Below are 12,687 nucleotides of genomic sequence, written 5' to 3'. Positions count from 1 at the left end.
CAAGCACGCAAGCAGAAGCTAGACTATGCCTCAAATTGGTCAGCCATGCCCGACTTACCCACTATCCCTACTATACATTTAGAACCCCCACAGCCCCCCCCCTAAGTATCAGGAGTTAGTCTTTGGAACAAGCTCGAAACTTACTAAATATGGAACGGCGTTAGATTGCGAATTTGGACACGGGATGAACACCATTGTGTTCAAGTCAATCTCTACATTCTATAGATATGCCAAATGAGCAAATCTAGACACTTTCCATAAATAACATTTGGGACCAAAATGAGACTAACACAAAGGGCATGATAGCAAAGGTGTTTGGCAGACATGGTAAGTTATCATCTAGCAATATTGAAGGACCAATCTCAATACGCGAGGGTTTTTGTTAAGCCAGTGCAAGATAGAGCAAAAGAGAACTAAGAGCTAGGCTGAGTATGCAGCTAGAAACACATAGGAGTTCCTACCTTATGTCCATCTGGCTAAGTACAAGTGCTAAGCCCAGTTTACTAACACTTGAATAAGAGGGGCTAATAAAGGGAATTAACAATACTGACCTCCTGCCATCGTGGCAGTAAGGAAGGAGTGTCTGTAAGAATTGGCCGACAGATAACTTTTGATACCTGAAGTCACATTCGCGACAATTATCTTTTCCGTTTTGGTCAATATAAATTCAAGTTTATCTTATTGCAATACATTGCCATCTACATTTATGTTGTACTGTAAAACTGGTGGATGTATAGGTGTAGGCATAGGATGAGGAAAACTTAATTATACATATGGGTGATCTTGAGCTTGAGCTGTGTTGGGTCAAACTTATGACCTCATCCTTAATATAGATTGGTTATAACATAATCTTGCCAAATGTGACTTTGAGGTTTTTCCTTTTGTCTTATATTTGTGAGACACAAAATCCCTAAGCCCCAAAGAGGAGCCGGAAGGGCGCCACATGGTAGTGGCCGAAGCAAGAGCCAAACGAGCGTAACACGTTTGGACCAAAAGCTCCGACTTGAAAAGTCAAGAGCGGGAGTGGAACTCCCAACGAAGTGCTCGAGGAACGAGCACGAAGCGAGCAAAAGGCGAGGCTCCAAAAAGGGACCCAAAAGGACCAACACATGACACGTGGGAGTGTCCGAGATGGACTCGAGTTGGAGTCCGAAGTGGAGTCCGAGATGGACTCGAGTTGGAGTCCGAAGTGGAGTCCGAGATGGACCCGAGTTGGAGTCCGAAGTGGAGTCCGAGGTGGACCCGAGATGGACCCGAGTTGGAGTCCGAAGTGGAGTCCGAGATGGAGTCCGAGATGGACCCGAGATGGAGTCCGAGATGGAGTCCGAGATGGACTCGAGATGGAGTCCGAGATGGAGTCCGAGATGGAGTCCGAGGTGGACCCGAGATGGACCCGAGATGGAGTCCGAGATGGAGTCCGAGATGGACCCGAGATGGAGTCCGAGATGGAGTCCGAGATGGACCCGAGATGGACCCGAGACGGAGTCCGAGATGGAGTCCGAGATGGAGTCCGAGATGGAGTCCGAAGTCGAGACCGAGACCGGGACCGAGACCGGGACCAAGACCGAGACCGAGACCGAGATTGGGACCGAGACCGAGACCGAGGCCGAGGCCGAGATCGAGCCCGAGCCTGAGTCCGAGTCCGAGTCCGAGTCCGAGTCCGAGTCCGAGTCCGAGTCCGAGTCCGAGTCCGAGTCCGAGTCCGAGTCCGAGTCCGAGTCCGAGTCCGGAGTCTGAGAGGGTGAAAGCCCAAAGCGTTCGTCTCCCAGACCCTGGGGGGTTTGGTGAGCCCCAAAAGTATAGTAAGGGGGAGGACTGCAGTGGAGCCAGTTTGGCCAGAAAAGGCCAGTTTGGCCCAGGAAGGCCAGACCCAGTGTTGGGTGACGAACTGACCACTGGGAAGTCCAAGACTAGAGTGAATACGGACCGACAAGCGGGGTAGCTTGGTGAAGTGTTCAAGAGCCGGCTCTAGTTCCCCCGGGAGATTGACTGACCGATGCTCCCAGTCCAAGTGTGGGTGGCACTACCTACTTGGATACCAGGTGTGGCTCAACGGAACCTCGCTCTAAGCCCATGGCTAGAGCACCTAAAGGCGAAAGGCGGGGAGAGTACCCAGGTGGCTCGCGTAAGGCCACGGTGTTCCGAAATGTTGTCCCAAAGGCCTAGACTGTGGAAAGGAAAAGGAGCAGTCCTCTGGGGTAGTGACCAAGGACACAGTCGTGTGGTGAGGAAGTCCCAGAGGACCATGGGTCTTAGTGGTCGGGCCTGTGGGCTTCGATCCAGTGGCAGTGTTGGCAAACACGGCCAGGGGCAAAAAGGGACTTGGTAGGAATTGACAAAGGGACTTTGGGGAAGGCGATTCCCCAGGTCTGTGGGCATCCTAAGGATGCTAAAGAGTGGATCTAGGATGACCACTCGTGGACCGATGGCCCAGTGTTGGAAAGACGGGATGGTGATGCAAGTGGTATTGGACCACTAGTGCAGCAAAGGTGAATGGGCATGGCCTTAGCGTAACGGGCCGAGATGTCAGTGGTACCTTTGGGTGTCGGTCTTGGGACCGGACACGTGGAGCACTTGGACCAGGTGCAAGTGTTGAGTGGCATGGATGCCATTCTTGGGGCTAGCAAGTCCCAAGTCCTGAATTGGACTTAAGGAGGTTGTGAGTGAGACTCCTCCAAGTGGTCGAAGGTGTGGTTAAGTGACTAAAGTAGAATGAAAAAATTAGTCGCTTACAATTTGGTATCAGAGCTGTTCCTTAGTCCGACTTTTATTGGTGCTCAAGTATATCACCACTAGTGTTGGCATCGGAAGGTCCGAGGAGTGGGCCTATCCTTGAGGAGTAGCAAGTCTGGAAGACATGGCTCTCCATTACAGTTCATGTGTGAACTTGTAGACGAGGTGGTGGATAGAAAAGGGCCAATAATGGAACGACTTTGGGATCTTGGGAACAGTGCAAGGTTTTCCTCATTGAGTTGAGGATGTGATCCGGATGAGCATTTGTCTCAGCAAATTGGCTTAGGTTGTTGTGGTAAACAACTAAAGTTGGGATCACGGGAAAGATAGAGACTCCAAAACAATAAAGGAGTCACAAGATTATCCTCATATAGTTGAGGTTGGTCCTCATGAATGTGAGACCAAAGGTAATGACCGTGGAAGGTCAAATACGGAAGAGGACTCAAGTCCTTGAAATGGTAGCCGGGGCTACCTCTAATAAATGCTGGAACAACCCAAGGAGTTGGGGGTGTATTAAGTGGATGAGTTGGTATTCTCATCACATGGACAAGTAGTCCTAAGGGGCAAAGGTTGCCCCCAGAGAACAAAATCAAGTGTCGGAGTAACACTTGTGTAAATAGTCCTTTTGAGTAGGACCGGGATGCAAGATGTGTATTCCAGTGAGCTAGTGCCTCACAAGTAGGACCTTACGGGTCGGTGGATTAACCAAGTCCAAAACTGCTAGACGACTCAAGTAGAGTCAAGGGATGGTCCTAAAAAGGACTGAATGAAGCATTTGGACTGAGGTGCGTTGTACCCCACAAAGGATGGGGGGGGATCATAGGATCCAAGGATGAGAACAGAGAGTATTTCATCGATGGCAAAATGTGCCATGCTAAAGTTATGGGAAAGGTGTTCCTAGAAGAAAACAACTTTGACATAAAGTTGTGTGTGACCTCTATGGGGCAGTGCTAACAGATGGTTGGCATGAGAAAGAGCGGTGTTGGTCTTGGCAAAGACTTAGACACGAAGGGAAATGTCATAGAGGTAGGCTCGTGGAGCCGATGGTGTGGAGACACCAAATGTGCCAAGGTGTGATACCTTGAGGCTATGTTGGTGGGTTCATGAGAACCCCTTGCCAAAGGAATCCCAATGGAAATGGGAATGGCATAGCCTAAGCTGCAGAGCATGCAGTTGGAGTGTGGTGACCCAGATAGTGATGGAGGTGTGAAAGCACCAAGCAATGAGTTGTAGGACTTGACAACTATGAGGCAACTAAGCAAGAGGTGCAAAATAACTGGTTAAACGGGTAGAAGGTAGCTACCCAAGACTTCTAGTATAGGGAAGTCGGATATACCCTTACGGGGGATAAGTTGCTTATGTTGCGATATAGTAAGTCAATGTCATAAAAGGAAATACTCACTGTCAAGAAAGCCATCATTGGGACACCCGAACACTCTAGAACACCAGAAGGTGGTGTTTGATGTCGCGAGGGCAATGGATAAAGCCCAAGGGACTAAGTCCCTAGCGAATGATGGATAGAAGGTGCTATCCAAATGTCCAAAGTTGCGGAGATAGGAGAGGACTGTCTACCCAAGTTGGACAAAGCCAAAAATGGAATTTTGGCAAGGCTAGTGATGGGCATGTAAAGGCCCATAAGCGACAATGTAACCCCAGTGTGTGGGATTATAAGCTGAGCATACCCGGATTGAGGAACCACTCCCTGGGCTATTGGGTAGGTTCATCCCTAAGAATACTTGCTAAGGCATGATAGAAAGTGCAAAGCTATCCTCCTGGTCTGGAGGAGAATGACCGAAGGAAAGGTGTGAAGCCAAAGGCAAGTAGTGTTAGGATGGAACTGAACCATAGAAATCAAAGGGCATATCCAACAGTGGTTATGAAAGTTGGGAGTGGAGAATCAAGAGGGTGCTCGAGGATGTTGTTGCTAGCAACCGTGATGCCATGGAGAGTCTAAAATATGGAATTGTCCATGTTAGACTATATGGCAACTATAAAGCTTGCGAAAGGGGAGGCCTTAGCAAGCTGAGGGACAGAGTTCCTTCAAGGTTCCCAAAGACGATTCTAGGTAGCGTAGTACCTAGAAAGGCCAAGTGTAAATGGTTCATGGAACGCGCGAAATCAGAGTGGCGCAGCAGAAGCGTGGTCTTGAAGCTTGCCATGAGGCAAGGTTATCAAGGTTAGGGAAGTAGTTCCCGAGTGTTCAAAGAGAGGGCTTTGAACGAAAGTTGATGGTCAAGGACTTTCACGCTTATGCAGGAACCATGTTACAATGGTCGGAGGACTTGCCAAGTGAGATTGGCACATCGGGGGAACAAAGACCCTAGTTGAAGGTGATATCTTCAAAAAGGGTGGGCCAGGGGGCCGAGCATGGAGGAGTCCATGCATGATCACAGACATGTCAAGTGAGAGGACTTGGCAGTGTGGAGGAAATAGATTCCTAAGCTGTGATCTGTAGCGCGCTTTAAAAATAGGTTGGTGCACCGGCGTGGGGAGTCACGCCAGGCATCTAGTGTGATGCCGTCCGTAGATGCATATACGGAGGTTGGGTTCGAGTCCCGACCCTCTAGTGCTTGGGTTCGAGTCCCAAATCACTAGGGCGTGGTGATGGTTTGGAATATGAGGACACTCATATTTCGGTGGTCATGGACTCTCAGTGGGGAGACTGGTTTGGGCACACCGCCAAGTGAGGGATGCCTCGGAGTCGTGATGCACGGTTAGATTGCTTAGTGTGAAAGCTCAGCATATCTAACTTGAACACTTTGGTGCAAGTGGCACCGAGGTCGTGGTGAGTGAGATGGGGACACCTAATCTCAGTTGCTATGAACCCTTGGCCGTAAGGGCTAGCTTGGGTGCACCGCCAAGTGTGGGGGATGCCCCCGGGGTTATAGTCAACAACTTGGAGGTCTAGAAGACCAAGTACCTCTTGGCAACTCTGTTAAGGTGCCAAGGTGAGATCACTAGGTGATCTTATGGCCAGAAAAGGACAAGGTCCTTGGTTGGCTAAGGAATGAAGTTCCTGGTTCAAAATGTTGAAATTGAACTGTTTAAGGTGGTGTGGCTTGGTCGTGATAACCAAGTGGGAAGAGCACCTAAGGGAAATAAACTATGTCCGTGCGATGGCATAGTGAGTCCGAGGAAAGTAGTCTCTATAAAAGACCCATGGGAGGGTCACGAAGTTGGGCCGTGGATAGAGCCCATAGCAGAAGATGCTAAAGAGACGTACTAGGGGTGAACATCCTCCGGACTTGGCAAAGAAGAGTCTTTGCTATGGAACCGAAACAATACCTCAAGGAGGGAGGTAGAGATTCGATGTTACTTGGTGCAACAATCAACGGATAGGAGCAAAAGATGAGTGGCCAAGATAGGGCCGTGGAATCCCTTGGAAGGAATCCAAGTGACGAAGTTAGGCGAGGAACACTAATGTGTTGGACGCTAACAAGTTGCGGGAAAGGAAGTGTGTTTCCAAGGAGGGATTCCGAATTGCTCCGATTTGGCAAAAGTGGAAGCTCCAAGGGAGGGAGCGGTAAGGTAGCCAAATGATAGGGCGATGAACAGCCCTAGCACAAAGTATGATAACTGGAACTTTGGCACGAAATAGAAGAGAGGATGATGGTGCCCTCGAGTAGAGAACTTCCTAAGAGGAAGTGGAGTTGCACAAAAGGTGCAAGGCAAGGTGTCGGAGACACCTAGGAAATTGACTCCAAGAAGTCAAAATTCAAAGTTCCAAAGTGCAAAGGTTATATCGATGGAAATTGAGACTACTCGAGAAGGAGTAGTGGGATTGACTTAGAGAAGGGTCTCTAAGAGGTTTAGCGAGAACTAAACCAATAAAAGGAGAGAACCACTCCTTGTGGTCCAATCAGTCTCTAAGTTGGGGAGACTACCCTCCTTAGAGGATAGGCAAGGCATGGTGAGCCTTTGGTGTCAAACCATTGAGGCATATGCAAAAGGCATGGTGAGCCTTCAATGTCAAACCATTGACAAATATTGGCTAGGTGCCAAGGATGGAAATGGTAACACATACGAGTGTTACTTTACAAAATGGTTTACTGTTCGATGAGGACATCGAACTTCGTCTATGGGTGGTGGAGTTGTGAGACACAAAATCCCTAAGCCCCAAAGAGGAGCCGGAAGGGCGCCACATGGTAGTGGCCGAAGCAAGAGCCAAACGAGCGTAACACGTTTGGACCAAAAGCTCCGACTTGAAAAGTCAAGAGCAGGAGTGGAACTCCCAACGAAGTGCTCGAGGAACGAGCACGAAGCGAGCAAAAGGCGAGGCTCCAAAAAGGGACCCAAAAGGACCAACACATGACACGTGGGAGTGTCCGAGATGGACTCGAGTTGGAGTCCGAAGTGGAGTCCGAGATGGACTCGAGTTGGAGTCCGAAGTGGAGTCCGAGATGGACCCGAGTTGGAGTCCGAAGTGGAGTCCGAGGTGGACCCGAGATGGACCCGAGTTGGAGTCCGAAGTGGAGTCCGAGATGGAGTCCGAGATGGACCCGAGATGGAGTCCGAGATGGAGTCCGAGATGGACTCGAGATGGAGTCCGAGATGGAGTCCGAGATGGAGTCCGAGGTGGACCCGAGATGGACCCGAGATGGAGTCCGAGATGGAGTCCGAGATGGACCCGAGATGGAGTCCGAGATGGAGTCCGAGATGGACCCGAGATGGACCCGAGACGGAGTCCGAGATGGAGTCCGAGATGGAGTCCGAGATGGAGTCCGAAGTCGAGACCGAGACCGGGACCGAGACCGGGACCAAGACCGAGACCGAGACCGAGATTGGGACCGAGACCGAGACCGAGGCCGAGGCCGAGATCGAGCCCGAGCCTGAGTCCGAGTCCGAGTCCGAGTCCGAGTCCGAGTCCGAGTCCGAGTCCGAGTCCGAGTCCGAGTCCGAGTCCGAGTCCGAGTCCGGAGTCTGAGAGGGTGAAAGCCCAAAGCGTTCGTCTCCCAGACCCTGGGGGGTTTGGTGAGCCCCAAAAGTATAGTAAGGGGGAGGACTGCAGTGGAGCCAGTTTGGCCAGAAAAGGCCAGTTTGGCCCAGGAAGGCCAGACCCAGTGTTGGGTGACGAACTGACCACTGGGAAGTCCAAGACTAGAGTGAATACGGACCGACAAGCGGGGTAGCTTGGTGAAGTGTTCAAGAGCCGGCTCTAGTTCCCCCGGGAGATTGACTGACCGATGCTCCCAGTCCAAGTGTGGGTGGCACTACCTACTTGGATACCAGGTGTGGCTCAACGGAACCTCACTCTAAGCCCATGGCTAGAGCACCTAAAGGCGAAAGGCGGGGAGAGTACCCAGGTGGCTCGCGTAAGGCCACGGTGTTCCGAAATGTTGTCCCAAAGGCCTAGACTGTGGAAAGGAAAAGGAGCAGTCCTCTGGGGTAGTGACCAAGGACACAGTCGTGTGGTGAGGAAGTCCCAGAGGACCATGGGTCTTAGTGGTCGGGCCTGTGGGCTTCGATCCAGTGGCAGTGTTGGCAAACACGGCCAGGGGCAAAAAGGGACTTGGTAGGAATTGACAAAGGGACTTTGGGGAAGGCGATTCCCCAGGTCTGTGGGCATCCTAAGGATGCTAAAGAGTGGATCTAGGATGACCACTCGTGGACCGATGGCCCAGTGTTGGAAAGACGGGATGGTGATGCAAGTGGTATTGGACCACTAGTGCAGCAAAGGTGAATGGGCATGGCCTTAGCGTAACGGGCCGAGATGTCAGTGGTACCTTTGGGTGTCGGTCTTGGGACCGGACACGTGGAGCACTTGGACCAGGTGCAAGTGTTGAGTGGCATGGATGCCATTCTTGGGGCTAGCAAGTCCCAAGTCCTGAATTGGACTTAAGGAGGTTGTGAGTGAGACTCCTCCAAGTGGTCGAAGGTGTGGTTAAGTGACTAAAGTAGAATGGAAAAATTAGTCGCTTACAATATTCCTTTATATTTCTTCCATTCTTTTCACTTTTATTCTAATTTATGCTTTTATTTCTACTTTTATTTCCATTACTTTATCTTTTCATTACTTCCTACTTTACTTCTTTTTTGTTCTTCTATTCCCTCACTAGAGCCCTTAAATAATCCCTTTGTATTATAGTTGTTGATTGGCTCAAAGAGTATGTTGATCTCTTGAATTTGACCTCATTTGTGGCCAAAAGTGCAATATGTTATTTTATTCCAATTAAGATACTCATTTAATCAAGGTTTCTTTTTGGCGTTTGTCACTCAAAATCTTATAAGTAAAATCCAAATGATGTTAGAGAAAGCTATTATTTAAATGTTTTCAATGTTGTGGGCACGTGAACCTTATTTTGTGATGAAGTTTGATAGAAATATTTAATTCTACATCAATTATAACACATCCAAATAGGATAGCAGTGGCATTACAACTTTTATCATTGTCTACCTGCAAAGCATAAAATAGATAATCTAGTGTTAGTTTATTTTCCCAATTTCACAATACATAATTTATCTAAGGGATTCCTTATTCAATGAAGGGGACCCTATCAAGCGTTAAAGCAAGTTGGACCTTAAATTTATAAGGTTCAACATGACATTCAATAAATTGATCCTCTAGAAATTATACATATGTAACAACTCAAGTGCTTCATACAAAAAGATCAAGAATAAGTGGCATTATCTATATATTCACTAGTGTTTCCTTTTTATATTCCTTCACATCAGCCATAAAATCTTAATTGTCTTTTATCCTTCAAAGAGAAGAGGATGATATGAGATCCATAGCTACGATATTATATATAATTATTAGTGTAATGGGATATTGGAATAGTTTTAATTTGGACTACTTTACAAGGTAAATTTTTTGGGCTGATTAAATATGAAAAGTTTTATATTCCATACACTAACACTTCTAAGAAAGAATAAAATTATATATAAATAAAGTATAAAAAAATGATAAAATAAAAATTCCCATTTGGATGTTATTTTTATTACTTAATTTGAGTATAAAAAAACTCTAAATCTATTTAATCAAATAGTATAATTTCTAAATTAGAAAAATATTATTTTAAATTTAAATAATACATCTTACTAGAGAAAAAATAAAATAGCTTCATTTTTTATTAAAAAAATTTATTTTCTCACTTAAATCTCATCCTTCCATCATTATAAAATATATAAAATAATTAATTTAGGAATATTTAAAAATTATAAATAAATCTTAGCTTAAAGTATTTCATAATCATCCTAAAATTATATAGCTGTGCAGCAGCAATCATGGTTTATTGTTTGAAAATTTTACTAAAAAAATTCATATTAGATTTATAAAAAATAAAACCTTATATTAATATTTTAATTTATTTTTTGCAATGCTAAACAAACTGTTTTGGGGAAGAAGAATTTGTAAATACAAAGACTCATTGATACAGCATCACACTTTGAAGCACTACCTAAACAAAGACCTTCAAAAATCAAAATCCAATTCTTAGTGCCTCATTATCTAGAACGCACAACATTAGAAGCATATCTTTGCATGATTTTATAAGGAACTTATGCAATCATTTCATATTTTAGAAAACTATAATAGTCCAAAGTTGAAGTTGGAGGCATATCTTTGCATGATTTTGTAAGGAACTTAATTTCATATTTTAGAAAAACACAATATGTAATGCACCCTAATTGCAGTTGGAAGGTAAGGCTAGGAAGCAAGACTCATCTTGGGAAAGATGGTTATAATATTTGCTGGGTTTGAATCAGAAGAGTCTATAGTCAGGATAAATCTAGGAATATCCAAAGGTTCTTTATGTGTAATGTTATTGGTACCAAACTCAAACTTCCTCAAAATTGGGGCCCTAATACATTCCACTTTTGTATTTAGATTCTTCTTGGCATTTTACTTAGCTCAGAACAACTTTTAAAGTTTCAGGTCTAGAACTATCAGGATATGTTTGTAACAAAGCTGTGAAATGTTTTATATCGTTTATTCTGAAGTGTCGTTGAAAGTGTTAATTGAAACAAGTTATAGATTTTTATCAAGATCTTGAGTTGAAGAACTTCTGCAATAAACCCAATAGCCAATTGCAATTGTGGGTTCTTGCATTTATAATAGTAGAAACTATTTTCTTGTTATTTCTTGTTTTAAAGCAATTAAAATATTCATAAACGTGTACACTTATATCATGTTTAACACTTTGGATAACAGAGGAAATCTATCATATAACATTTTCTTCATTTTCATTCTTCTTTAAAAATCGGCCTCATGCCTTACTAGATAGAAACAGTATGGTGTTTAAAACAATAAAATTGGAAATTGGAAAACACTTTTTATTCTGAACTTCCGAATTCAAAATATATCCATCCAAAATACAGAAACATACAAACAACTAAAAAGCTGAGACAGACTGATTTGATGCTCCATCTTCCCAGTACCTCTTGTGTTACATACAGAATGCCGAGAGGAGAGAGTTTCATTTCATTGCCCAGGAGGGGAAAGAAAGCTTGTAGTAAGTCTTGGAGCGCTTTTATGATCCCAACCTGTTGTTCTCCTCGTCAATATGCTCTATAATTTCCCCGTACCACCTTGTGCAATGCCGTCAGATGGACGAGAGAAATCTCTCATCTGCAAGCCAGTGGTGGAAAAAAAAAAGGCTTTAAATCGTCCCTCACAAAGGCCCAGAGATCAACAACCGTCATCAACGTCGTCATTGATTCCTTTACGGTTTTTTCTTCAGAGACCCCTCTTTTGTCAAACCCAAAATTGCATGGTAAATGGATTAATCTCTTGTATAATCTATTCCACAAGAATTCTAACACTCTTCTCTGTCGAATCTCTGGAATTCATACTTACAAAGCCCTGTGAAGTTCTTATCTTGTATTTTCTCTTTAAAGGAAAAGGTGGTGTCTTCTTGGGGCCTACATTGTGTCAGGCAAGAAGAAGGCACACATATTCCAATCTTTTGCTCCACCTTGTATTCTTGCTTCTTTTTTCCCCTCCCCTGAGGGAGAGAGGTGAACAAGAAAAAAGGAGCGTGGCGGCCCCGGTTCGAATCTTTCCGGTGCCAATGCGCGAAAGACATCCATAACAAGAAATACATCTCTCCGGGCACGCATGCATGACATTGACGGGAGCGTCTAAATGCATGAAGCGCGACCACCCAACTCACGAGCAAAATATTCTAGCCCTAAACCCTAAAACCCCGTTAATAAGTCTCTTTTTCGTGAGATCCAGACAGACACAAGTACATATCTCTACGAAGGAAACTCTCGGATATTTTGTATCAAAGCATATAAATTCTTTGGGTCTAGCTGTGAGGCTCTCAATTACACACGCTACAGAAATAGGAAAAAGGTGGCGGTACACAAAGAAATGGGCCACCACTGCCGTACGTGGCCCATGTGTGGTTTAAGTGATCCACGTGTGCATGGTCCCCACATTCCCGCGCTGTAAATTAGGGCTCTTGGGGTTAGGGTTTAATTGCGCCCGCGTTTGTTTTTGATTTCTCCATTCCGCCAGCAGCAGCATGTGCATGCAATCTTTGTCCTTACGCTGCAATTCAAGTCTGCGATTTGGATGTGCGCTTCGATCGCCAGTGCTCACCGGCGCTGCCAGCGCCGACGAAAGGCATCCTGACAATGATGCAAACAAGCTTCTCCAACGCCATCACTCCTCCAAATTCTCGCCTAAGCTCTGTAAGTCCTGCACGGAAGTCTCCTCCAGCGCCTCCTGGATCTCGCTGCTTATGACGATAGCAGTCGTCGATCTGGTGAAAGTGGCCAGTGCTCAACGAGAAATTGCTCCATTTTCACTCTTCTTTTTCCTCTTTTTCCTCCTCTTCCCCTTCCTCTCGCAGCGCAGACTTCCCAGGAGAAATGCCTAGTGAAAGCTTGCGCTTATAAATTCTGTGCAGCGCTGCCCACTGCTGCTACTGCTGCTGCACTGAGCAACTGGAATTGTCTCTGGAAAGATCTCCGATTTCGTTTGTTGGAGCTGCTGCGCTCCAGTCTCCA

General features: G+C 45.9%; 1 protein-coding gene across 1 annotated transcript in view; it reads left to right on the top strand.

The window, feature by feature from the left end:
• The first annotated feature begins 12,167 nt into the window (after positions 1-12,167).
• Positions 12,168-12,687, top strand: part of LOC9635996 (transcription factor MYB20) — a 2,587-nt gene continuing 2,067 nt past the window's right edge. The window contains exon 1 of the mRNA XM_002965883.2: positions 12,168-12,369. The gene's annotated coding sequence lies outside the window, so the exon portion shown is untranslated. The remainder of the gene's footprint in view (positions 12,370-12,687) is intronic.

This window comes from Selaginella moellendorffii, unplaced genomic scaffold, assembly GCF_000143415.4.
Source record: "Selaginella moellendorffii unplaced genomic scaffold, v1.0 SELMOscaffold_6, whole genome shotgun sequence".
Lineage (NCBI taxonomy): Eukaryota > Viridiplantae > Streptophyta > Lycopodiopsida > Selaginellales > Selaginellaceae > Selaginella > Selaginella moellendorffii.
The sequence above is the reverse complement of the archived record's forward strand: the minus strand, read 5'-3'. Positions and strand labels throughout refer to the sequence as shown.